This window comes from Eutrigla gurnardus (genome assembly GCF_963514095.1).
Source record: "Eutrigla gurnardus genome assembly, chromosome: 15".
NCBI classification, from domain to species: domain Eukaryota; kingdom Metazoa; phylum Chordata; class Actinopteri; order Perciformes; family Triglidae; genus Eutrigla; species Eutrigla gurnardus.
In genome coordinates this window covers 8,571,535-8,598,069 of record NC_139938.1, presented here as the reverse complement: position 1 = coordinate 8,598,069, position 26,535 = coordinate 8,571,535, and the positions used below count along the sequence as shown (strand labels likewise).

Here is a 26,535-nt window from a genome sequence, read left to right as displayed (position 1 = left end):
AGGAACTATAACCCAAACGCTAAATTTGTGGAAAGGATTCAGCATTAGAAATAAATCTGAGGTTTGACGGAAACTCTTTTCAAATAACAAGACACAAAAACACACATCTCCTTCTGAAAACATACAAAAGTTTAATTTAAATATTGGCAGACAGATGATGCCATTCGTCACACAGACAGATCTCTTGCCATTGTAATTTATTGCAAATTGATTGCACATGGATTACACTGCTTTCTAGAAGAAGGCACAGTGGTCAAACCAGAGGAAAACACTCTTCGAATGACAATCTGACGATTTACTGCCCATCTTCATGCCTATCCACACAACGCACGCTTACTTACTTTGATAATTCCTGGGATATATTTGATACTCAAATACTCTTATTTTACGAAAGTACTTTTGGCACCCTCGGACCTAACATAGTACCAGTAGTAAGAGACCAGTACAATCCCTTCCTTTTCAATTATCCCCATGGCACGGTTCACTGGAATCATCATACATTCAGCATTTTCACCCGCAAAAAAACCCTCCTCTTCTTCTTTTCAACTGCAGAGACATGGCTGTAGTTCTTGTTGCTTAGACATAAACACACCCATCCAGACCCATCCAGACCCATCCAGACCCAGACACCAGTTGGACCATAAAGCGGAAATCAGGCCAAGCAGCACAATGGCCGTCTTGGAATATTCTCATATCAGAAGGCACAAAAACCTCAGAAGGTAATCAGCAATACAAAAAGTGCATCAGAAATATCCACTGAGGGACAAGCACTGAGATAGGCTTGTTTTTCTCCATACAATATAATTAATACTTTATGGCATTATTTATTTATGTATGTGTATATACAATCTCACACTGTGTGTGTGTGTGTGTGTGTGTGTGTGTGTGTGTGTGTGTGTGTGTGTGTGTGTGTGTGTGTGTGTGTGGACAACCTAGTTCTTTGGTTAAATTAAACTTTGGGCTTGTTATCCCAGGAATGATGTGTAATGTATCTTCCATTTGCATTGTTTGTGCGTTCAGCATATAATCTTAAAGAGCTTCGGGAGAATTATATGGCTACAGAAGTGAAAGAACACAAAAGCATTGGCACACACCATCCAGCTCCACCTAGTGGAACTCGGCCCCCTCTGCACTGATATAAGACAGCCCAGACCTAATGAAACAACAATGGCACCCGTTTTTGATGTAGGATTTGGAATAACAGCTGAGACGGTTCAACCTGATTACAGCAGCAGGGAGAGGTGGCTATTGTTCAAAACCTGCCATTTCCTGAGAAGGAACTATGTGTGTGAAACGATGCAGAGAGCAACTATTCTTTAGCAGACATGCTCATGTGTAAAGTTTGCAGTCCAGAGACAATCCAAAGCCCAGGAACTGAGAGTGAAGGTGGGCCGGATTGGGGAAGAGGTTTAGAGGGGTCTGAAGATGCAGTCAATAGTTCAGAGCTTCAACAAGGCCCTCTTGTGATTTCACTGGATGTGCAGGACGTCACTCTCTTTCAGGCCGAAGCGGGTCTTGTACTTGTCAAAAAGGCACTTGAGGGACCTGATGTACATTGAATGGTAGAGGTCCACCATCTCCACTGTTGGATCCTCGATTTTTGGCACCGTGATTGGCTCCCCAACTATAACAGAACAGAAGAGATGAGCTGAGTGAACAAACTTCAGTTGAAATGGTTACAATCAGTTTAAATCATTAATACACGGGCGGCAACGATTGGGTCTAATAAGTGAAGCCAATGCTGAAGTGCGTTAAACTTGCATTCTCTCTGCTGGCCATCAGGGGGCGACCCCTACTTGATTGTATTGAATCTATGAGAAATGACCTGACTTCTCTCTTGATTTATTATCAGTAAACATTGTAAAGATTAGTTTATGGTCTCAATCTCAAGTCTTCTTCAATCCAGCATGATGTTCATTTAGTACATTATGATCCATTTAGGGTCAAACAGACCATAAAGCAGCTTTAGGGCGGGGCTCGTGATTGACAGGTCGCTCCCCCTATCTGGAGTGTTTTCATCTTAGAAGTTCAACCCTTTCATGGTTCGTTTTCAGTGGAACGGAAGTTAACGTTTGGATCATGATGAAAAAAATTGTGGTGAAATTCTATTATCAGGTTAATCGGTTGTCCTGCTAACTATCATGATAGCGAAGTGACAAATGGAGCCAAATACAGTGTACAGAAATACATTTTTTAAATGTATTCATCCTTTATTTTACAGGGATACCTTATGATTTATGATCATCTTATTTAAGATGATTTAATTGTTTGTCACTAAAAAGAATGTTCATTAAAATTGTTCTCCGTGACCCAATAAAAATATTTGTTTCTCAACTAAATTTAAAATGATTCCAGTATGTTTTAGTGCCATTTTAAAAGTTTTAAGCACATTTTGATGATTATCAGGTTGAATTGCAATTATTATCCCATGCCTAATTGTAATGGCCAAAAACCAAGATGGCGATAGCCAAAATGTTGAACTCAAGGCTCCAAAACTGTAGTCCACAAACCAGTGGGTGACGTCACCATGTTCCACTAGTCTGTAAACTGTACTAAAATAGCAGACTATTGTTGACTTTTTTTTTATTTATTTTTTTATTAAAGATAACCCTTACCCGTTCCTCCGTGAATCAGCCAACCAAACATTAGCTTGCAGAAACGTACCTATTGTGGTGATGGGCTTGCCATAAGGCACGATGCCCCAGGAGTTGCCGAAGAATAGGCCACACCCATGGAAGAGGCACGGGGCGAAGCCGATGATCTTCTGTAACCTCCTCTGGACAGCTCTCCAGTAGCTCCCCTCCTCGAAGATCACCTGCTTGTAGGCATCGTTCTCTCCAAAGGAATACACTGGAACCAGGTCAGAGCTGAGGAAACAGAGGACACGTCAGCAGCTGTCCTCTATGTGGACAATTACAAAAGCAATGCTGCTGCAAGACGATGCCGAGGAGTGTGTTGGGACTTGGTTTTAAAGATCTAAAATCAGCAACAACATATAGAAAACAAGTGAAATAAAGACAATTAATACACTTAATAAATGTAAAACAATAAAAAATATGGATAAAACCTCAAATAGACTATTAAACAAAACTTTTTCCTGGAAAAACATCAAACTAAATGAACCTTTGCAAGGTATATATAACCTTAATTATCCATCTGTACGTCACTGACAGGCCCACTTCAGCTGCAAGCAAGACCCAAAACATCAAAACTTCATGTGATAATTAGCTTGTAGGCAGACTGATTTGGTTTCCAGTCACCAAATCAAGACATTTTTGGTTTTTGTTTTGGTCTATATTCAGCATCACCGTTGGTGAACAGCCAAGCTTTTGTCCCGCTAGTTATGCCAGTTATGAAAGCATTTATGTAATCAGGAAATGTTCTGGATTGGTATTAATTCTACCTAGATCTTACGCAGAGCTAAGCATGTAACATTTGACCAGTGACCCAAATATTTCTAGAGAGAGCTTTTAACTTCAATACTGCTCAAAATAAATACATATGGATGTTTTCCATACTGTTTGACTGAACTAATCCTTCCATGGAGCATCGTCTAGACTATTACTGTATGGTAAAAAAAAATGTGATCATCTTCCCACTATTAAATTTGAATATTTCTCAAGGCCTGAAGTGATGAAATAATATTTTACTCGCAAAAAGAAAATCCTGTAAATGCATCTACAATGGACAAGGTGCTTTTTTGAGAAATGTGTCATTGTAAAGCGTTTTATTCCATTTTCCAACTTGTTTTATCATCATCTATTAGCATCATAACTGAGCCGTAAAAACTTACAGAAAGTCCCATAGTGAACTCAATTCACACGTCCAGCTTATTTCAGCTGGAATGCTTAGCTGCACGTCTCTCCTGGCGAGCCCTAAGCTTCTGGACGAGGTGCACCCTGTGATAAGCCACGACTCTATAATCAGGCTTGTTTGGGTTAACGAGACCAACCGGGTCCACTTTCCTTTATAGTACACTTTGCATAAGTGATTAATTTGTGCCTGAACACAATGCCAGCTCACGCAGTCATTCATTATTCAATCATCTCGGGGACATTCATTCCAACGAGACACTACAGAGAGAGATTTGCATTTTCCTGGTCAAATCTAATTTGGTCAAAGTTGTGTTTAGTCGCACAGTGAGCACAGGTGTCCTTGCAGCCGGCTCACCCTTTCTGCAGCGCCAGCCTCACGAAGCCTTTACGGTTCTTCAGGGTGACGGTGTTCATGCCCGGGGAACACTGCAGAGACTCCGCCGCTCCCCCAACAACGATGACCACAGCATTTCCTGTCCCGTTACGTGACAGCAGGTAGTCGATGGAGTTTTTGTTCACTGGACAGATACCTGGGGGGGGGGGGGGGGGGGGGCAGAAAGATGATTCAAACTGCAGTAAAGAAGCAGTGCACAAGAATCAGATTTGTTAACCCCATTTACATCTTATTCTTCCTATTAGATTGGGATGATTACTGGCTGAAAATATTGCAATTTTCTAATATTTCTAGACTTCTGTACTGTACTGTATGCACCTTCGTATAATTGGGTAAAATGTGCAAACTTTATTTGCAGGAAGATTGTTGCATTACACACTACAACAGAAATAAGTTGACAAAAGTTATGAGTGGGATTTACCAATGAAGACCTTTGAAACAACAACCTATAGTAACCTCAGAGAATATGTACAGTATCTATGGGTAGAGCTGAACAGCAAACAGCCCTTCAGAACAGAACAGTGGGAGCTCTAACCAATCATTGAAATCAGCCGATCCAAGCAAACAGAAGCTATCTCAGCTGTGCAAATGGGCAAAGGTCCTCTCTCTTACAGATACAGACTTTTCTCTCAGAGACGGGTCTCACCTCCAGACATCAGGTAGTCGCGAAGGACAGGCAAGCGGAAGTTTCCCGCCAGGGTCGCCAGGGAGGGCTTGATTCCCGGGAACTTCTTAGAAAAGCCCGTCGCCTCGGTCCCAAAGTTACAGAAAGCACCGAAGCAGAAGATGCCGTGGGGATGGTAGCCAAAGATGTAGTTCCGGCTGGGCAGCAGGTTGTGCGTTTTAATTAGCTGGAGGACAATGAGCACAAAGAGGAGCAGTGTGAGTCCGATTTCCACACTGCCAGACTGGGAACATCTGATAGGAGAAACGTCATGTTGCAACCAACGTGGCTTCAGGGCTGGAGAACAGAAGCCGAGTACCAGATTCACACAAAATATGTATTATACACATTAGAAAATATCGTCTAAACGCATGCTTGGTGTTTTACAATAAAAAAAATTTAAAATAAAACTTCAATAAAACTTCCATTTTCATAAATACGCTTCATTATTTATAGTCGATCATCTAATTGATTTTTCAACTAAGTTTTCTCTGGAATGGTGAAGTGAGTCCACTCAGGTTTGACTGTCATCCAGCTGTGAGATGCTCCACCACGTGTACACATGACTAAAACAAAACTCTTCAAATGTATCTATTTATATGTCAATAGGCCTAAAATGGTGTTGTGTAGCATACATGCAGGTACAGATGTCAATGCATTCAATGCTTGAGTATGAAGAGTATTATTATTAATTATCACATTATTATCATTAGTTTCGCACTCAGCTTGTGATTTAGAGAACAAGAACATCCTTATCAACGTGAACCCGACATGACTCCCGTCTGCTCAAGTGCGGTCATAAAACAACGGCCCACTGTACATGTTTGTCGTACTGGTAGCAATAAAGCACAACTTTAAACACTCAGCAGTATTTTAACCTCTTGGATTCAGGTTGAACTTGGAAAATTGCAGAATCTCGTAGGAAACTCGGGCGGTGCGGTGATATACGGTGTGGACTCAGATCCATCACGATGTGTACACAAAGCTCCCTCCGTTGCTACTCAAACACCACAGTTGCATAACGACATTAGCGAAGGAGATCACATTCAGGGTCTCCATAGTAGCGCAGGACTCCACCTGGCCTCCGCGGCACATGTGAAGGGATTACTGCTGCAGTTACGTCAGGAAAAATTACTTTTTGACATATTTGCTCAAATTGTCATTAATCCTGTTGTGTAGTATGTGACACATATAATCAGGGTTCCTCTGCCTCCTTTTAGTCTCCTAATGGCATTTGCAAGATTCCACTGCACCCAAAGTAAAACAACCAATCAGAGCCGAGGAGTCTCTAACGCAGCTGTCGATCACTGATCGGGCCTCAGGATCGAATATGAAACAAGATTCTGTTACTGTATTTTCTATTGATGACCTGAAACATTTTCAGACGTATTTTTTTAACACTTCAGCTTTAAAATTAGAAAGTTTGCAATCCGGCTGGTGGGTTGAGCTTGGTTTTGGCTCAACTGCTTTCAACATTGCGGCCGGGTCACAAACTTTCTCATGTTTCTGAAAACATTTGAGGCCAGAACAGAATCTGGATTCATATTGGATCCGTGCCGTCTAGTTTGGCAGTCTTCTTCTTCGGCTGCAGAGGAATCTTTGATGTCATCAGCAGCCTCAGAGGAGGAACTACGACTGTACCATACGGTATATAGTAAGAGGGGACGTGTAGAGGTGGAGGCTCCACACGTTCCACTGGTTATTGCATAAAAGCAGTGATATTACAGAAGAGGCTTTGTTTCTAGTGCTGAGGCAGACATTCATGGTACAGCCACCCTCCAGACTTCCTTCGTCCTAACTTTGATTTTAAGGCCAGTGTGGACTTTGACCAGTCGGCTTCCAACTCATATAAATAATAGGTCAAATGCTCATGATAGATAGAGAACATTTGCCCTGCAATCAACTGATGCCCGTGCAGATATAGTCTGCTTAATTTGAGCTATGAATCAGCAAAAGTATCACTTAATACACTTTTATATTAAATGTATTCAACTCTTATTATGTATTCTTCAACATTTGACAGAAAGCTAAAACTTTGCAAAAAGAACACAAATTATGTCTTGCAGCAATATTGAAATTAAAACCAGAGATGTGAAGAGTCAGCTGGCATGAAGCGTCCGGGTGAGAAAAGAATGATCTACATAGAACACACTGTACGATCAATGAGACGAACAAAGTTCAGCTGCAGACAGGAGGACTCCTCAACCCTCCCTCTGAACTTCCTTTTACTCTCCGTACAGAAGATAAGCTCATCAACACAAAGTCGGTGGTGAATGTGTCATACATTAAATAAGGGAATGATGGAATCAAACAGCTGTGTGTCTCGTTAGCATCAAGAGGAGCAAACAAAAGCTACCTCAGCAACAGAGAGGAGCCATTTGACAAAACATTCAGGACTTTTTTTGTGAATCAAGGACGGAGTGATAAAGGGACATTATCAGTACGAAGGCTGTGACTACCAATTCAAATGGATCCAATGTGCCTCTTATTAAATGCCACCAAGCATTGATAATATCCATCACAGTATCCCTGCGTCATCAAACAACCATCAAAAACCCACTGACTCTGTTTACACCGACACCAAACAGAAAAGATACAAATCCTCTTAATGCAGAACCAAAGAATGATTGATGCCTGATTATTTTTGTGACGCTCCACGAATCAATCAACTCATTGTGTCGCGGCTCTAGTCTGTACAAGACTGATGATTCGATAAAATGCAACTGAATCACGCACGACATACAGCATATCCTCCCACACACACTCCACCCAGGACACGTACAGGTGTGTGTGTGTGTGTGTGTGTGTGTGTGTGTGTGTGTGTGTGTGTGTGTGTGTGTGTGTGTGTGTGTGTGTGTGTGTGAGAGAGAGAGTCAGTCCTCTCATCTAAAGATGCAGTGGGGAATACCTGACTAGGACTAAACCAGCTGAGCTCTGCTCCTTGGATATCAGACAGGACAAAGTCTAAAACACCCAACCATCATCAGGCACTCATTACAATGAGCGCAGGACAGGGAAGAGCATGGAGCCGCCAGCTGATACACCATCCAGCCCTGATAAGCTTATCTACAACGGCGAGCCTCTGCATGACTGCAAATCGATGGACTGACTCATCATACAACACGGAGCCTGGGAAGGAACCTTCGTGCGATCGCACAAAATATGCATATATGCATATGTCGTTACTGGTTGTAATGCTGGCGTCTTGACGAGCTTGAGGTCGGGTTGGATCAGAGAAACTAACACGTCATTCACCAAGCGTTCCACACAGAAACGTGTTCTTAAACCCCACTTACACTTTCACGAAGATTCTGGCATTCACCAATGTTTTCCTATGTGAGATTTGTTCTTAGGTAAGATTCATATATGCCCCCCCCCTTCAATCAGCGGGAAATGCGTACTCGCTAAAGAAATGCGTACTCGCAATTTACGGAGACGTGGGAATCATCAACATAAGAACACAGGTGGGAACATTTGGGCGGCTTAAGAACACATGAATCTGGCGTAGGTTTTTCTTAGGAACTTTCTTAAGAAAACATTTATGAAAAGCCCTACCCTGACTGGGAAGTAGTCACGGAAATACGTCCACACCGTCCAGTTTCTCACCCAAGAGGACCTCCTGCCACCTGAGGAGAACATCATTCACACATCAGAAATCACTTCATTACATCAAATCTGCAGCTAACAATTATTTAAAATAGATATTCATCTGTTCCATTAAAGCTAGTGTGGGCAATGTTCTTCAAAAACATTTTTTGGTTATATATATTTGTTGAAATTCTCTTTACATCCCAACAGCAATCAACAAATCAAATGCTCCACAAGAAAAAAATGTTTTTAATCATCATCTTGATCAGTCTGCTTTCAAAGACTCATTGAGTCATTGAAAAATGTTCAGAATTAACAAGAATTACAATTCTGGTGTGAACCTTTTTAATGCAAACCGTTCCAAAAATTCCAGTATATAAAGTATATCGTACATGAACATAGAATTGAATAGATCAGCTCTGTGGGCACGATGCCTGATCTGCTAGATATCAGGCTAGAAACTGGACTATTACACAACAGGGGGATTTGAGTGACATCTTTGGTGTCTTGCCTTGTTTCGGGGTGTTCCAGTCAACGATGAGCCAGGCCGTGTAAATGGCAGAAATAAGCCAGCAGTCAGTGCAGAACATGTAGATCAGCAGCACAGTGCACAGTGCACCTGGAGGGAGAAAGGAGAGACAGCACAATCAAGTATGAGAAGAGAAATGACTCGGCTCAACGACAGGCTAAAATATTCTGTAAAAGGCTGGGAGAGAAGCCGCCTGCCTGCAGCTCAGAGATCTGACCTGCTCATCATGAGACTAATGAGACTACAAGCTAAATCTTGCAGCTTTCTTTGCTTCGCTCGCAGCTTAAGTGAAACGCACGGCGCAGAACACACTCGCTCACCCAGGGCTAGGAAGCTGAGGACCCACTGCAGCACGGAGATGACTTGCAGATGCTTTTCCATCTTGGATCTGCAGGGCCAGAAAGCCACGGACAAGTCCTGCAGGGCAGAGAGGATGCTGTAGCCGGTGCCTGGAGACAGAAGAGAAGAAACAACGAAAGAAGAGTTTTATCAAAACGGTCAGAAATCCACGTGGATGACTGAAGACACAGAAACGCTGACGCTGAAACAGACGAGGGACAGAAGCTTGGACGAGCTGCGGTTAACACACAGTTACACTCCTGGCTGGAGTTTGACAAACCCACAAAGAGAACATCGGACCTACGGAGATTTTTAATTTTTTCCTAGAACACTGTGTGAAACCACCGAGCAGCTACATCAGTGCACGTTTCAGCCGGGTCCCAGCAGCTACTCACCGGCTCCTTTCAGTCACCGGCCCATGAGAGTGAAGCCATGCAGCGACGTGTGAATAGAGACCACAAGCATCAAGTAACAGACACATTAAGAAGCTAGTCAAGCTCCACCGAGAGCCAATTAGAAGGAGAGCTCCCCTCCAGGAAAACACGCTCCTCTAATCCGATCTGTGGACACTGAAATAAACCCAGCACTGGGCTGCTGCTGCTGCTGCTGCTGCTGGTGGTAAAACCTGTCAACTATGATCCTATGACGGCTTAAAGGCCATCACCAGGACGGAGATGGAGACTCTGACGGGATGCAACTGGTGACCAGTTTGTGCCTGAATCTGCCCACTTACTGCCGCTGGGAGGCAGATCAAACTGGTCACCAGACAGAGTTACACAAACACCAGCATGCAGAGAAAGCAAGGGGGGGACATGTGCTCATGGATGGATACAGAAGGGCCCTACCGGGGAGCAGACTCAGGGGCCCAAAGGGTTTTGAATAAGGGGAGATACCAAACAACTGCAAAGACACATAAAATAGCTACAAGAACGGGCAAAACAACAAGAAAGAGACAAGAATAACTACGGCAATGGGACCCCAAACCACAAAAAAAAGATACAAAACGATAACAAAGTGACACAAAACAACAAAAAACAAAAGAAATAAACGACTAAGAGGTGGTGGGTTTATCTGCAGCTGTCGAGTTCACATTTTCAGGTCTATCTTATAAAAATACGGTGATTTCCATATGTACATGGACAGAGTTATTGGTTGCTGTAATTGTGTGAAGACATTCGTTCCTAAAGCCATTTCAAAAAGAAGCGATCAGACAAAATCCTACAGTTTTGTACCATTTAAACCGTTTAAATTTCTTCCATTTCCACAGAACAAATCACCATGATTTCTTAATTTAGCCGAGAACTTTAAATATTTAAAATGTGGAAAAATACACACATGGAAGGCACATAAAACTGTTTTTTTGTTAGGACGCAGGTGTTTCTACAGCCACGGGAAAGAATGGAACTTCATGATACTAACTTTCTGCAGTAAATCTTTCTAGGATTTTTAAAAATGCAGCATCTTTTTTAAAGTTTTTTAAATTGGAGTAGCCTATTCTGTATTATTATTAGATTATATTCCAAAAGGTGTTATAGTAGCCTTTTTTTCTTTTTTAAATTACAGTTATGTATAAACATTGTAAACCTGATGTAACAGAGTGCTTCTCTTTGTAACATCAGGTTTGGTGCTGTGTACTCCGGGTCCCTCTGACCCTCCCCACGGCTCCTGATTTGTTTGTCCACCTCTGTTTGTTTGCTCGCCCGCCTGGTCGCACTCATCCAGCCGTCAACACTCTCACCTTTGAGGACGCCAGAGTACGCAGCAAGAATGGTCTTCATGGCTGAGGCTTCTTGGATGGAGAGGGTGTCCGGTGGAAGAAAAAAGCTCAGGTGCTTGCTTGCTGTCAGGATGGTAACAGTCCTCTGACACGGCTGCCTTCAACTGCTCTGCCGCCCGCCGAGGCGCGGAGCTGACATTTAATCGGTGCGGGGCGGAGCTACGGAGACGGGGACGGGAGGGAAAGTGGTCTAATGGGGAGTCTGGACGTGAGAAGTCTTTCCTGTGCGGCAACACGCAGACCTGCAGGTGGGACACGGTGCTCGCGCTGCTGGCCTCGCGCTCTGTATTTATTGGGGTGGTCACGTGGGTCAACTGTGAAAAACACCACACTGACCATTGATCCTGGTCCCCTGGGTGCAAGATCTTGAGGTGGATCACTCATTTTACAGAATTCTATATCGGTCTCAAATTCGTGAACAATATAAAAAATTATTTATTTATTTTTTACCCATGATGATATGTTTATTTAGATTTATTTGTCCTCTTTATTGCATGTTATGTTTCTAAGTCCCGCCCTTTCAGGTAGACCACCATGTGACATTATTTTGGAAAAAATAATTGTAAGCACAACTATCTTTGATCCTAGATGAATTTGTGGAATGAATTACACATGTGAAGTTTGTCAATTTAAAATTAAAAAAAATACTATTTTTCATGTCAAGAACGTTCCTCATCAACTTCCATACCATCAGCCTCTTTTTTGCAAACAGATGAGTCGCCCCCTGATGGCCAGTAGAGAGAGTGCAAGCTTAAGAGTTTTTTTTAAAATTGGCTTGCTTTTTCAGAACTGGAGGTTACCGCCAAAAGTCACCTCTCGCATTACTCACACTAACAGGTCTCACTCCTTCTTTCTCTTCCTTGCTTATTACCAAACAATCTGCATCGTCATCGCATAGCAACTTTGGGGAGATGTATTTGTTGCAGTGGCACCGAGCATGTCAGTGGTACCTTGAGTGAAGGCTGCATTGTAAGGGTCTAAAGGGGCTGCTGTCCATCTGACCAGCCTTCAGTGTAAGTCCCACTTCTGACTGTGACTCAGTCTGCCAGCTGGTACTGCACAGACTCAAACTGACCCAGGAGCTGCTGAAGGTGGACAGAGAACTGATGCATGGCTGCTGGTGAGATGGCATCAAGAGGTAGACACTATTTATCATATTTTACTGTTATGTTTAAGTACCGTTAACATAATGTAAAGGTGATCCACTACAAGTAAGCCCTTTATATAAAATACCACTCTAGTAGAGGTACAGTAGTTTTATCAGTAAATCTGTGCTAAAAGTAGTTTTATGAGATATTTGATTATTATGAATTATTTCAATGACATTTTTCTGTGAAACAACCAACGTGACAAAGGACACAAACTTGGCACTGCCTTTTTAGGACAGGGCCACAAGCCAAAGGTACTCTGCCTCATACTCTCCTGCAGCACGTGAGTAGAATGTGGTCAGTTGCTTTATTCCACGATGATCATCAATATCATAACCAATGTGAATTAACTTGGCCTCAAGGCGCGTAGAACATCAGCTCTCAAGTTAAGATTAAATCTATGTAAGCAGAAGTCAATTAAACAACCCTGAAACAGTCCTTGCCCCTATCATTTTATCAAATTCGATATTATACCCACGTCTCTACTTGAAACATCTTTGCACTTTGTATCGAATGATACTGAAAAGTTGAACTGATAGCACATATCTAGTGGAACCAGGCCCAATAATCATAACTGCTTTTGGCTGAAATCAGTCACAGTCCTTGACACAAGACTGCTGTTGAGAAATTTTAACAATTTTGGGCCATCAGATATATAATGATGCAATTTTATATTCCAGTCTCAGCAACCCACCTCTAATAACCATCAGCTTTCTTCCTGTTATTTCTATCTTGGTTTTGGCATTGATTGTTCTTCATCATGATACCTCAATTACTCTGTTGACTCATGTGGTTTAAGTGTTCTTATATAATGTGTGCTGCATATAGCATACTGTATCTGAAGAGTAGATACCAAATCATCCAAAGATATGATTTTATTATCATGCAAGCTTGTTTTCTGTATTTATTTTCCTAAATGACTCAATAACTCCTTTTTGTTGTCCGAATACAACTTGTTTAACCTCCGAGATTCAATCATAACAATCGAGCTACTGCTGTATATACAGTACATGGTCTAAAGACTTGGCAGGAGCATATATCATTTATGTTTTGTCAAAAGCACAGATAAGATATAACGCAGGGCCTTGATTCTTTTGTACCTTGACCACTTTCTTCAAAAATAAGTCAATAATGTTGTTATCCTGAGCTCACTCATTCTCCACCCAAGAGGATACTTAGACCAAACAAGGATCAACTGTGACAACACCAAACAGCAGACCCCAATGCTGCCCCCCCCCCCTCAATAAATGTCTCTAAAATGAAAACATAGCCAGGTCCATTGATTTTCTATAGATGTCAACCATAGCCTGTAGATAAAAAGTGGACGTCACCATGACGTCCCCCGTTGGTTCGTGGACTACAGTTTTGAAGCCTCAAGTTCTGCATTTTGGTCATCGGCTTCATGGATTTTTTGCAACCAGTGAAGGAAGCGACCATATTTGGAATGTTGAGGAGCGACGGTTGGATCTGTTGAACACAAGCAGCAGAGTTGCACCTCCAGCAGCAACCTTATTGGAGCTAGATCCATCTGGATTCAGGTGTGAAGCTCTTCATAATTCAAGGGCAACTTAGCTAAGTGTTAAAATCGTCTTAACTGCATTGGTAACATTGTAGCATGTTAGTGAGGCCATGGGTTCACAACTTCACAAGGTAGCCCCCCCGGATATATGGATACTAGCTAGTAAGCCAAGCTAACAGATAGAATGAAAGGCATTTCTGCATTAGCTTCACTTTTCAGAACCAGAGGTTTGCGCCTGATGTCAACTTTGCAGCTCTGCAGGATATGAAACGCTGAGAGATGATTGTCAGTCTGTTAGATTGTCTAATCATCTTGTGATACAGAAACAATGTCAAGTGTGAAACCACCACATACTTTTGACTGGTTTACTATTGACTGCTTTGACTGCTTATTTGTCTCTTTTGAATCACAGTCCTCTAGTAAGTTATTTTCTTCTGGTCAGCATTTTAATCGGACACACACACACCCCTAAAACCTCGTCTAGACTGTGCATTGATAGGATCAGGTCATTGCCCAATCTGTCACCGTCATTTCATTTGGAAATATCAGAACTCTGCCATCTCATATGAAAATGTCAGCCAAGATTCACAGACAGTCTTATCATTTGGGACCAGATCCAAAACCAGGAATTTTTAAATATAAATCAATAAATGAGACACGTGTTCGTGTTCATGTTCATCGAGCATGTTTAATGTGACCATAGCCGCCGTTTATTTCATGCCCAGCATTTCACATCATGTTTGACAAGAATGGACAATTGTTTTTTCCATGTTGTTCCATTTGTTTAAAAAGTGTGCTTCTTCTCTTTCTTGCAGAGGGTTGAAAGATGAAGCAAAAGCTTAGCTTAGCTTAGCATAATTTAGCTTAGTTTAGCACAAAGACTGGGAAGAGTATAGCACTAGAGGTTCTGGTCTATTTTGTTTCATTTGGACAGAGCCAGGCTAACTGAGCCAGAGACAGTTCAGAACAGAGACAGACACCTAACTGTCAACCATCAATGTCATGTGGGGTTCACCGCTGCAGCGCTCCTTTTGGAGACTAGCAGCAGTGAACATGAACATGAACACACATATTAAGACCGAGTCTTTCCCTCCTAGTCACCAAAGTCAATATTGGACCTATTTTTTACAAGCAACACATCTTCCAAACATCTGGCCATGCCATGACCACGCCCACATAGAAGACAGGAAGTGTTTATTGGCGGATTTTGTCATCTTTGTTATGGAGTATCTTTGCTGTCTCCTCTGTTGAACCAACAGTCTTTGTGCTAATTAAAGCTAACTGGCTGCTGAACGTTGGGTGTACAGATTTATCTGTTGGTTACATTTGAATCTCCAGGTATCTCACCATAAAAACTAGGAAACAGCTAATCTAGTTCCATTCAACAGGATTAATCTGCTTGCTAGCACCTCTATAGCTCAAAAAAGTAACCCTATCTTGTTTAATCGATCCAAACACAATTTGTAAAAGCTGTGGTTTTAAAGTGGGTTTTGTGCCATACTATTTCATGGCCTGGTACCAGTGACTTTCCAGACTCTCTGCTAAGCTAGCAGTTTCCCCCTGCTTTCAGTCTCAATGCTAAACTAAACTAAGATTCTCCTGCCTTGAGCACCACATGCAACATTCAGGTATGATTGAGTAACTTTTTCAAGCAGCATTTTAATCCGACAAAAGTTTTAAGAGCTAGTCCAATGGTTCCCAACACACATGATTAATCATTGTTGGGGTTTTCCCTGAAATACTGAATTTCTTTTTTTACCTCTTTCGGCCTCAAACAGTTATTGAAATGAAACCATGAAAGAATTTCTCTTTGATGGAACTGCTAAAAATGTTTTTTGTCAAATAGAATGCAAAAATGAAATTGTTTTATAAAAACATCATTATTTACCATATGAAGAGCAGTAAAAAGGGCAGTACGTCCCTCTAAGTCTTGGAGAAGATGTGTAAAGTAGCAGAACATAGAAATACACATACCTCAAACTTGTCCTTGAGTAAATGTACTTTCAACACTGAAATGTGGAACTATTCCTTTGACGTTTTAATGAACAAAAGAAAGAAAATTCACTTGAGTGCTGTATAAAATATTTTTATTTTCCCTTTTTATAGTAGAAACCAAACCCTGAAATGAAAATCTCCAAACGATGTTGCAACCCAAATTCAACCTCTGACTGTTTTGTGTCAGGTCTTGCACAAAATCCAGAAACCCAGACAGATGCCACAACGGGGAGATGTTGAGACAGCTTGTGTCAGCAGTGCTCCCTCTGAACCCTGTCCCAGCAGTCTGAATTACACAGTCATGGATACAGAAGCAATTCTATGGTTGCCTTTCTCTTACAGTGTCATTTCATCTGTCCTCATGTAAACGGACACAGCAACGCCTCTTGTTGCAGAACTGACAACCGTTTATTTGTCTTTCATTTACAGGCTTGATATGAGCCAATCAATATCTGTGAGCCTGCAGCCTTGGAGTTTTACAAATAAATATGCATTCAAATCCACTCAGCCATCAGTCAGTCCAGTTTAGATAAAGTTCAGGTGTGTGTCCTTGTCCACTCCATAGTTGCCCTTGTGCTCCTCAAACAGATTGCTGAGTTCATCCATGTACAGCTGGTGGAGGGCACCAAGTTCCTCGGCCGTTGGCTTCTCATTCCTCTCCACCCTTATTGGCCGCCCAACTGCATGGAGGTGACAAGGTGAAGTTCACACACACGCACACACAAAATCTCTGAGCCAACTCGGTGACATTAGATGCCAATATCAACTGCAGGTTGGGAAATACACAAACATACAAATATAGCTCACATTTTCATGCCAGATGAAAGTCTAATGTAATACATTTCACATGCGATATAATGCTGATACAGTTGAACAGAATCCATTGATCAAAGCAAAGAAAGAAGCTCACTGTGTGCTGAAACTGGCTACATGTGCTGCACCACGAGCACAGCCCACTCACCTATTGTATTAATGGCTTTTCTGTAGGGCATCAGACCAAAGGAGTACTGGAAAATGCCCCGTGCGTGGAAGAGGGGCAGGGAGATACCCATGAGTCTTTGCAGCCGCTCCTGTGTCCATCGAAGCCAGGTTCCTTTTTGGTTTTCCACTTGATCAAACACTTCATTTTCTCCAAAGGAGAAAACTGGCACCAGATGAGCACTGAAAACAAAAGATTGGAATTGTTGAATTGATTTGTAAAGTTTTGAAATCCTTGTGTTTTACTTCTGTTCCTCATTCTTAATTGATCTCATAACGGCATGCTCTTCTAGGAAATTCCATGTGAGGGGCTTGAATGAGCCTCTGTTTTAAAAGGACACGCTCAAGTTGCAAAAAAACCTAAAATGAAAGGACGGGTCCAATCCTTTCACAAGCCGTAAGACCAAGAATCAGCTGTATTTTACCAAGAACTTTCCTCACCCCCCGAGGGCTCTCTGCTCTTACCCGTGCTCCATCGCCATTTTGATGAAGCCTTTCTTCTGAGCCAGTAGAATATTAAAGGTCCCAGGGTGGGCATCAAGGGCTTCTGGGGCCCCACCGACTGCTATTACCACAGCGTTCCCCACACCTTTTTTGCAGAGCGGATAGCTGGCGCTCTCTTTGTCCGAAGGAATCAGACCTGCAGTGTTTTAACGGTAAATAAAAAGTCAAATAATATGTTGAATGTATTTACATTTTTGCTAACATAATGAAGCATAATATCAGTACTAGTTGATCTGATTGAGTATGATTCAAACGTCTGTGGCCCACACCTGCAAACATGATGTAGTCTCTGAAGAATGGGCATCTGAACCAAAGGGGCAACATGAGCATGTAGCTGGTGAGGCCGGGGAACAGCTGGTTGAAGCCCGTAGCACAGGTGCAGAAGTTGGTAAAGGCTCCTGCCACCAGCACGCCGTGGGGATGGAAGCCCAGGATGTAGTTGTAACGGGGATCCAGGTCAGCCGTCTTCACCAGCTGGACGAAGGGAAGAACAGAATGCGTTTAATGTCGGTCCCTGTCTGCGTCTGAATATTTGTCATTAATCACTTAGTTATGGGGAATGTTTTATTTCAGATCATCTGATGTTTCGTAAAAGAGCTGACAGTGTTGCACTGTGTTGGCCCGGCTGGCTGCAACCCAAACATGGGCCCCCATGTCCCCGTGACAACACTGTGAACCTGCTGCAACCCTCCTGTTTGTGTGCAACTGTCCTCCTGAGCCCCATTTACTCAAGTAGGGTTAGGGTTAGGGTTATGTATTTATTTTTAGCAACTCAGACATTTACTTGTCTATTTTACTTTATCCATTTTTAAGCTACTTTACTTCAACTCCTCTGTATTTTAGAAGGAAATGTTAGTGGTGGAATCTCCCAAACAATGGATCAACAGATTATTGGTCACTTCACCTCTACTGCAGTGTTTGCAGAGTGATATGCAGCCGGCAGTGAACCTTTAACCCGTCTTATGTACTGCATATACTGACATTCTTCACCACAATATTCATTTAGTTGAATTCCGATTCATTTTGTTGCACATTTTTTTCAAATATTTAGTACTCCAATGATTTAGCATTTCTCTTTAAAACATAGTTAGGCTCTCGGGGGACTTTTTTAAAGTATCAAAATCGATACAGCAGAATAAGAGTTATCTCTTTTGTTACATTAATTAATTTCCTTGTCAAAACCTGATGCGGCCCTGTGATAGACTGGCGTCTTGTCCAGGGTGTACTCTGCCTTCGCCCAATGATAGCTGGGATCGGCTCCAGCCCCCCCGCAACCCTGAATACAGGATAAAGTGGTAGACGATGGATGGATGGATGGATGGAAAACCTGATGCCTACATTACCCACAATGCAAACTACCAGCAGTTTGGTTAGAGATTCGGGCGTGTGATGCCAGTGGAAGCAAACGTAGGCTTGAGATGCTGCCTCAAGCAGAGATGAAGTGCTACAGAGCCACTGACAGCTTCAGTATTTGACGAGTCGTGAATAAGAACACGTTGGCAGATATAATAACATTCTATTCACTTTCTGCTAATATATCTCCAAATATGCTACACACTGGCCCTTTAAATACTCAATATGTTCTGCCTATTTGGATTTGATTTGGGATTTTCTATGTAAAAGTAAAAGTGAACTCTGCTGGTGTTGAGCCTTGACTAGAACCAAACTCCCAGTGTTTGTCCTGACAGGAACTCCACAGAGACGCTTCGATGTTTACTTAACACGGACTTGCAGGTGAAATGACTCTGGTGTTGAACGAGCCTTTGGGTGTAATAAATTCTTGAAAACAGTGCAGTGTCAGAGATGGTGGATCTTGATCCTGGACTCTAGATAAGAGCGTGGTGCTGGTGTGTGCGTGTCTCCACAGAGAGGACAGGAGGGAGATAATGAGAGGCACCAAAGGTCACTGTCAAGGGTCAACAGCTCGTCGTGTGCTGTTGTTTGTTTTGCAGCAAGTATTGTGCTCACTCGGATAAAAAACATCTATTTCAAGGCCTCACGGTTCCTATGGCAACGTTCACAGCCATTATCAGGATACCGTTCTGCCTTCTCAGGGACAACAAGGCAGCTTCAATGAATGAGCTCCGCAAAACTTAATATGACGTCCATGTCTGTAATTCTTTATAGGCATACTTCACACATGCGTCATCATCTGCCTATAGTGCTGCTAATGTAACAGTTAGAAGTGCTCAGAAATATTTTATATTTTTTATAATAATTTTATAATCATAAGACATGTTGACGCATTTCATAATGGCCGATTAGCTCAATACTTCACAACAGCTGGTCACTGATCATAGTGTAATATAATTCTGATTTTTGCAATTTATTATAATTATTTTATCATTGTTTTGTCATAATGCATTATATATGTGATCAACTCAGAATCCACTGTCTCTCCACACCTGAACCACCAAACTGATAAATGCTGTTTTTGATCATAACAGTGATTATAATGTATTATTACCATGGGAATAATAACAGGTTATGATCCTTGAAAAAGAAAATGGGGGGTCCTGTGTCCACCCTGTTTGTGTTGGGTACCTGGTGTGCTTCTGACCCTCGAGGTCACAAAGTTAATCATTAGCTGACCTTCCTCTAATGAGGAGGACTCTAGCTGTTTATAAACAAAACAACTGACCACTCGTGACCAATCACAGAGCTCTGACAACCTGAATCGTGCTACCCCTGCCAAGGATTGGGGTTTTAGAGTAAGTCAAGAATGAGGGTAGTTAGTGGAGATTTAGATTTAGACATAATTACATAAATGGTGTGATATTTCCACTTCCTTGCAGAGGGAGAATTGATATTTCTCCCCCTCGGCAGAAGAGCATGCTCCGTTAATCCTGCAGTTATAGATCCTGAGTACATTTTGTCTGGTTGCGTCATTCTGTTGAAAGTAAGTGCACACATCAGCTGGTGAGCTTCTAGTCAGAGCTGGTGATGGTGTTATTAGAAACGGTGGCTAAAGACACGCCAATGAAACTAATTAGGCTCTCCAAAGGACACTGCCTCTCTTTTCCCGTACATTGACTCCTTGTTTCAGACTTAACGTGGCATGCAGTCAGATGACGCTGATGATTCACTTTGAACTGGATACGTGAGATCCGGCCAAACCAAAGGAATTTTATGAGTTCTCAATCTTGGATGTGACTTGAATTGTATTTATCTTTACACGGAGGAAGGGAAGGAGCAAACAGTGTTCGTTTGTCTGATATACAGACACACGTGTTGAGAATGACATAATCAGCTCTGATATGTATCACCTGAATTGCCCAAAAATACAGATTACTGCCTTTATTGACGGCATTTCAAACCATGTAAACAGGGATGTTTTTTTGCAAGTCACCACCTTTCTCTCAGCAGCCATGTTGACATGTCATAACAGGTATACACAAGTATAACTGATGAAATTGATTATGGTCCCGTTCTATTCAGTGTGTCAATGGTTACGTCCCTACTCACTGTGATGTCTAGGGCTTTTATTATGGAGGGTATGAACTGAAGGAGCAGTTTATGCTTTTGTTGTCAATGTGAAGGCAATAATGGCATTTTACAGAATTAAAAAATAAATCCAAAATACTTTTTGACAGTCTGTTATGATGCTCTGCTCACATTACATATATTATTTTCATATGTTTGTCTCAATCATGCTGTTCTCTCATCTCAGTCTCTATAGAGGGTATAATACACTAAATACACTAAACAGTCAGACAGAATAACAACATGGTGTACTCACTATTGAGCAGTGAGGGATTTCAGACACAGCCACTCCAGTGAGTCAGCATTAACTATACAGGGTCCTGGCCCACCTTAATGAACATGGCTGTGATTAATGTTACTGATCACATATTGTAATCTAATTGGAATTCTGTCAGAAAGAGGTTGATTTTCCTCTTTTTTTTCCATTTTACCACATGTATGTCTATATCAACTCTATTTATCTATTATTTTTTTGTATTGTTTTATTATTATTTAAGGCAGTATGACTATTGTTGATTTCACTCAATGTATTGTTCTTGTGATTATAGTCTTATCACTTTTGTGCCATCCTTCTCCTGACTTTTATTGTTATATGATGCTGTGTTTATGGTGCTCACTGCTGTAACTGCCTTATCATACCTCTGTTATTATTGTCCTAATCCTTTTTTTTTCTGTTTTCTTGCTCATATCTGCCCCCCCCCCCCCCCCCCCCCCCCCCTCCCTTGTTGTTCATTTTTCCCCAATGAAAATATTATAGTTGGCCATTTTTAAATGCACATAAATAAAGTATGATAAGGATGACACTAGCAGAAGTAGTGGCATTAATATTATATATATATATATATATATATATTATGTTATATATTTATATATACATTTCTGCATCATAATGTTGTTTTTAATCTTCAATTTACTGGATTTTATTCTCTGCTATAAAATGATATAGACAGGCAGAATGTGATTAAATTGTTTAACTAAACTAGGCAGTATGGATTAGTTTGTTATTTATGGCTGTACTAATAATACTAATACTAGTACTAATAATGCTTAAAGATGCAAATAAATCTGAACATCTTGTGGAGCAGGTTTCTTTTAAGATTATGAACTTATTTTATTGATATAAAAATCATTATAAAAAGAATAAGTAAAATGCTGCTGAACGTGTGTTGTTGCTGCTGCTGCACCTCGTCTTATCAGCACAGTCCAAAGTATATGTGTTGCCCCGGGGCCGGATATACAACCATAGTGTGCTGCATGTTGTCAACAGAGGTTCTGTTCTCCATCGAGATGACGTGCTTCGCTAATATTTTCCGTATAAAAAAAAATTACCATTGGCTTTGATGTCAAATACTGGTCTTTTCATGATGAAATATTGTAATGAAATATTGTAATGAACCGTGCCTGAAACGGTGACGCCTGTATGCACTACTGTGTCTGGCCATCAGAGGGACACAACAGGCTGCAGGAGAGAGGAGCTGACTATGAAGACACCTGTGCAGCGTTAATCATCACTTTGGTTGTTGTGTTTCTGTGCAACCGACCTCTGGTTCACGAGATTAATATGATTTGGATTCTGTTTTTTAAGGGTTGTGTGGATGTTTGGGCTGTATGAAACTGATTATCTATTTGCAGTCTGAGAAACCGCCTTCTATATATTTCATATCAGTGCCTGTTTTTTTGCAGCAGTGTCTGCCCAGCAGCCAGAGTAATTCTGTGAAAAAACTCAAAGGCTGCAAGATTAAAGGAATAGTTGTTTATGAAAATTTCCTCAATTGGTTTCCAGCCAAATGATGAAGTGATTCCACTGTGTCATGCCTGATTCCCAGACCCCAGACACGTCACATCACCCTGAAGTCTGGTCTAATGCTGACGTTCCAATATAACATGGTCAACGACGTGTTTCTGCCGGAAAGCATTTGTCTTGGATTCAACATGAATACGTTTCTAACTGTAGTCTGTGGCCCTGTGTAAAGGCAGTTAGAATGGATGCAGGGCTTTCACCCAGAACGCTAAGACTAAATATGACTAAAAGACAACGTTGACCTATTTCATTTTACATCTATTATTTCAATAATGCAACAATCATCCCTTTTTAGGCCAAAAAATTAGGTTTTACTCAACCAAACCAAATCGTTTTGATGACTAAACATAATCAAGTAAGTGTTTTTTGTTTCCTGTTGTTGATCAAATACATCACATTTTAAAACTGTGTCTATATCCTGGGAGGAAAAAAACATTCTCCTTAACAAAAATTGAGAATGCAGTTCTTGGACTTGTGTGCACCCTGATCTTTATTGCCCTGTAATGGAGTGTTTTATGATTCTGAAATTAGTCTAGTATTGACATTATTAACACAAGTCAAACACACGTCGACATAGCCTACAGTACTGTGTTTGATCAAGCAATAAAAATGTGTACTTTTTAGGATTTGGGAGGATATGTGTGTTTATGGTGCATGACTACGGGGAGGGGTCTCATTCATCAGGGGTTCCATCGCGGCCAAGGACAGAGATAGAGATGGAGATCAAAGATGAGATAAGTTGAGGTGGCAGATGAGGATGTTACGTTGTCCAGCAGATAAAGCTCACCCCGCCTTACATGGACACACACAGGAAAGAGAGTGGTTGAAATGGAGGCCTCGGCTGTCGCTCACCTTGATGGGGAAATAATCCCGCATGCATTTCCAAACTTTGAGGCCACACAAGTAGGGCAGCCTGCGGCCTCCGCGTGCAGGGGTGTCATAGTCGAAGCACCACCAGACGGCGTACAGCACGCTGATCAGCCAGAAGCGAGTGAACATCAGGTAACAGAAGAGGACGATGCAGGTGGGTGCTGAGGAGAGAGGGGGGGCAGGAAGGTCATGAGATGCAGCAAGAACACACAGGCGCATGATACTGTATGTGCACTATGATGTGGCGTGACCAATGCAAAACACATTGTATGAAGGGCTACTAGATCATGTGTTCAGCTGGAGTCGGAGGTTTTATGAATGTCAGGCGTCTTTTTGTCATCGTTGGCGTTCAGTTCTGCTGGAGATGACATCACAAGTGGTTTCGGTGGTTTCTGATAGCAGAGCCGTGGCCGACTGTGCTTATGTGATGTCAGTCCAGTTTACTGCTTCACTTGTGATGTAACGGTCTTCATCGCTCACTGGTTTCTCTTTGTGCACAAAGAGAAACCAGCTCATGATCATCGTTCCCATCAGGTAACGGTCCGGATGTCACACATGGGATTACTAGAGTTAGGAGGTGGAGGATGTCACCCCCTCCCTCTACTTATGCAACTAGATCTAAAATTGCCACATTTTGCCACTGTTGCAAAGAACTGCTTGCCCTCTCCCCTGGCTGCATGTATTTAGTCTTTTGTAATCTTGATGTGTAACTCTCACCCAGATTGGGATTGGTTTTTATTATGTTCATGGTTTTAGACAGCTCTTCTGTGCTGATCTGTGGTTTGATCATTTTTCATCTCTTTGTGTGGCAGTGTGATGTCTATGTTGTGTTATTAATGCTGCCCATCATGACCAGTAAACTCTTGAAACAGGAGATTTTTAACCTCAGGGAGTCTTTCCTGAATAAATAATGACTCTTAAAAATATGAAGCCAAATTGGTGTGAGATTGATCTTTAGCTTATTTGTTGTCTCCGTAAAGATGGCGAGGCAGAATGCAGCTGGAGACACCTCAACACCACCTGCTGGATCACTTTGATATTAAATATAAATATTTAAAGATTGCATGAATATTGTTAGATATACATTTTTAAATTAATTCAAGTGAAAACATTTGGAACATCCATCCATATTCTACCACTTATCCTGTATTCAGGGTCGCGGGGGGCTGGAGCCGATCCCAGCTGACATTGGGTGAAGGCAGGGTACACCCTGAACATGTATCACAGGCTGACATGGAGAGACCGACAACCATTCACACTCACGGGCAATTTAGAGTCCTCAATGAACCTTTCCCCATCCTGCATGTCTTTGGACTGTGGGAGGAAGCCGGAGAACCCGGAGAGAACCCACGCTCACACGGGGAGAACATGCAAACTCCACACAGAAGGAACCCGAAGTGACCCAGGAAACCCAGGACCCTCTTGCTGTGAGGTGACAGTGCTACCCACTACACCACCATGCAGTCATTTGGAATATGACAGGGGTATTTCAGACAAAAAAAAAATAGATAACCAACATTTTGTCTTTCAGAGATAAACTAATAAAGTTGGGGGAAACCTTCATTTGGATGCTGACATGTGAAATGTACAATGTGACCTGAGGTCATTTGAGAGGGCAAACGTTTGTGTGGACTGCACTCTGCTCTGCTCATGTCCTGCTTAGCGCCCTCTTCTGGCCAACAGTTCTCCACCTCTCATGTTCACTTCCACTTTCCCCCAAGCTAGACCAACATGTTTGATTAACTACTGTAAAGAAACAAAGACTAGCTGTACAACAGATGTCTGAACCCTCCAATCAGTCTCCAGATGTTTTCAGTGGACACCCATATTCAACGACACGCACACTCACCCAGGCCGAGGAAGGAGAAGACCCACTGAGACACTGCAGCCGTCTGCAGCCTCCTGTGGAAGGGCATTTCCAAGGGGGCGAAATCAATCTTCATATTTTCCCCGAGAGAAGAGAGACGAACCGAGACGCTGCAGCCGGTGGCGAAAAAGAAGAGCGAGTGAAGTGGGTCCAAAGTCTGCCCTTCTCTCCTCTCCACCATCACTTCCTATTGACAGCCTTATCTCAGATACTCAAAATAGGGGTTGATTTGTCAATCCCTATCTATATCTGACTTTTGACCATGCAAGGAAGGAGCTGCTAAAACACAGCGTTCAAACATGAACAGCTGTAACTGGGAGATGGGCTTTCTTTTGTTACTTGTACTTATTTTGTGGTGGTTAGTGGTTAGCATGAGTGTGTGATATATACTGGTGTGTACTTGTAAAGGCAGCCCCATCTGGTTGACCAACCATGTAACTGCATCGCAGGGTGCAGATAGCGATAATGTACAAGTATTTGTAGAGCTGTAACACATTTCTTATCACATATTGTCATTGAGAATTATATGAATATTAGAGGAAAGTGCATACTATAGTTTTGTAAAGCGGTGCTTAACATGGTGGGGATGAAAGGTTATCCGATGTGTTGATGAAGGGAGAAGAAAAGATCTTGATAGTGGAGAAGCCACCCATGTCCTCCCTCACCAATCAACACACACAAAGACAGACAGACACTCAGTTTGATGAATGCCTTTATGTTTATTTGTTAGCCTCATTTGCTTCTGTTAGACAGATCTAGCTGCCATTCTATTAGTTGTGCCCTTTGATTGTATCTTCATAAATTATTGATTAAAACCTCATTAACACTTGATCTCTGCAGCGGCGCCCGCACAGAGCCCAAAAGACAAGTATCTGATGTTGTACCACCAGACTACAGAGCAGCTTCTTTCCTCAGGCTCATCCTCCTGAATCATATGCAATGCGTGTGTGTGGTAAATGGGCTATAACTCATATTTCGTTGCACAACCCTTGACCCAACGTCAATGAACGTACCTTGCAACCAGCAGTCGGTTAATGTTTACCTGTACCATAAACAAAACAGTGTGGAGGATTTCAGAGGACTATATGTGTTTTAATGTGTATTATCACATGAAACTAGGAATCATTGGTTTCTTGTTAGCTTAGAATGAGCCCTTCATATCTACATGCAGGACCTCTTCACAGGAACATGTTTCTACAGGAGCCCGTAAAGGACAAACACAACAGCCTTCTGCATTTGTGCTGCAACAATGCATATTCCTTCT

The 26,535-nt window shown here is 41.9% G+C and overlaps 1 protein-coding gene and 1 pseudogene across 2 annotated transcripts in view; one reads left to right on the top strand and one right to left on the bottom strand.

The window, feature by feature from the left end:
* Positions 1–108: 108 nt before the first annotated feature.
* Positions 109–25,452, bottom strand: LOC311025303 (annotated as a pseudogene). The gene is made up of 15 exons (XR_014599337.1): positions 25,254–25,452; positions 23,387–23,565; positions 17,520–17,724; positions 17,212–17,386; positions 16,730–16,929; positions 16,300–16,448; positions 12,057–12,220; positions 11,068–11,204; positions 9,311–9,439; positions 8,973–9,080; positions 8,429–8,499; positions 4,856–5,060; positions 4,171–4,345; positions 2,665–2,867; positions 109–1,624 (listed from the first exon to the last, which is right to left on the bottom strand). The product of XR_014599337.1 is annotated as an uncharacterized misc_RNA (transcript).
* ripk4 (receptor-interacting serine-threonine kinase 4) overlaps positions 22,285–26,535 on the top strand; it is a 92,615-nt gene continuing 88,364 nt past the window's right edge. The window contains exon 1 of the mRNA XM_084028334.1: positions 22,285–22,289. The gene's annotated coding sequence lies outside the window, so the exon portion shown is untranslated. The remainder of the gene's footprint in view (positions 22,290–26,535) is intronic.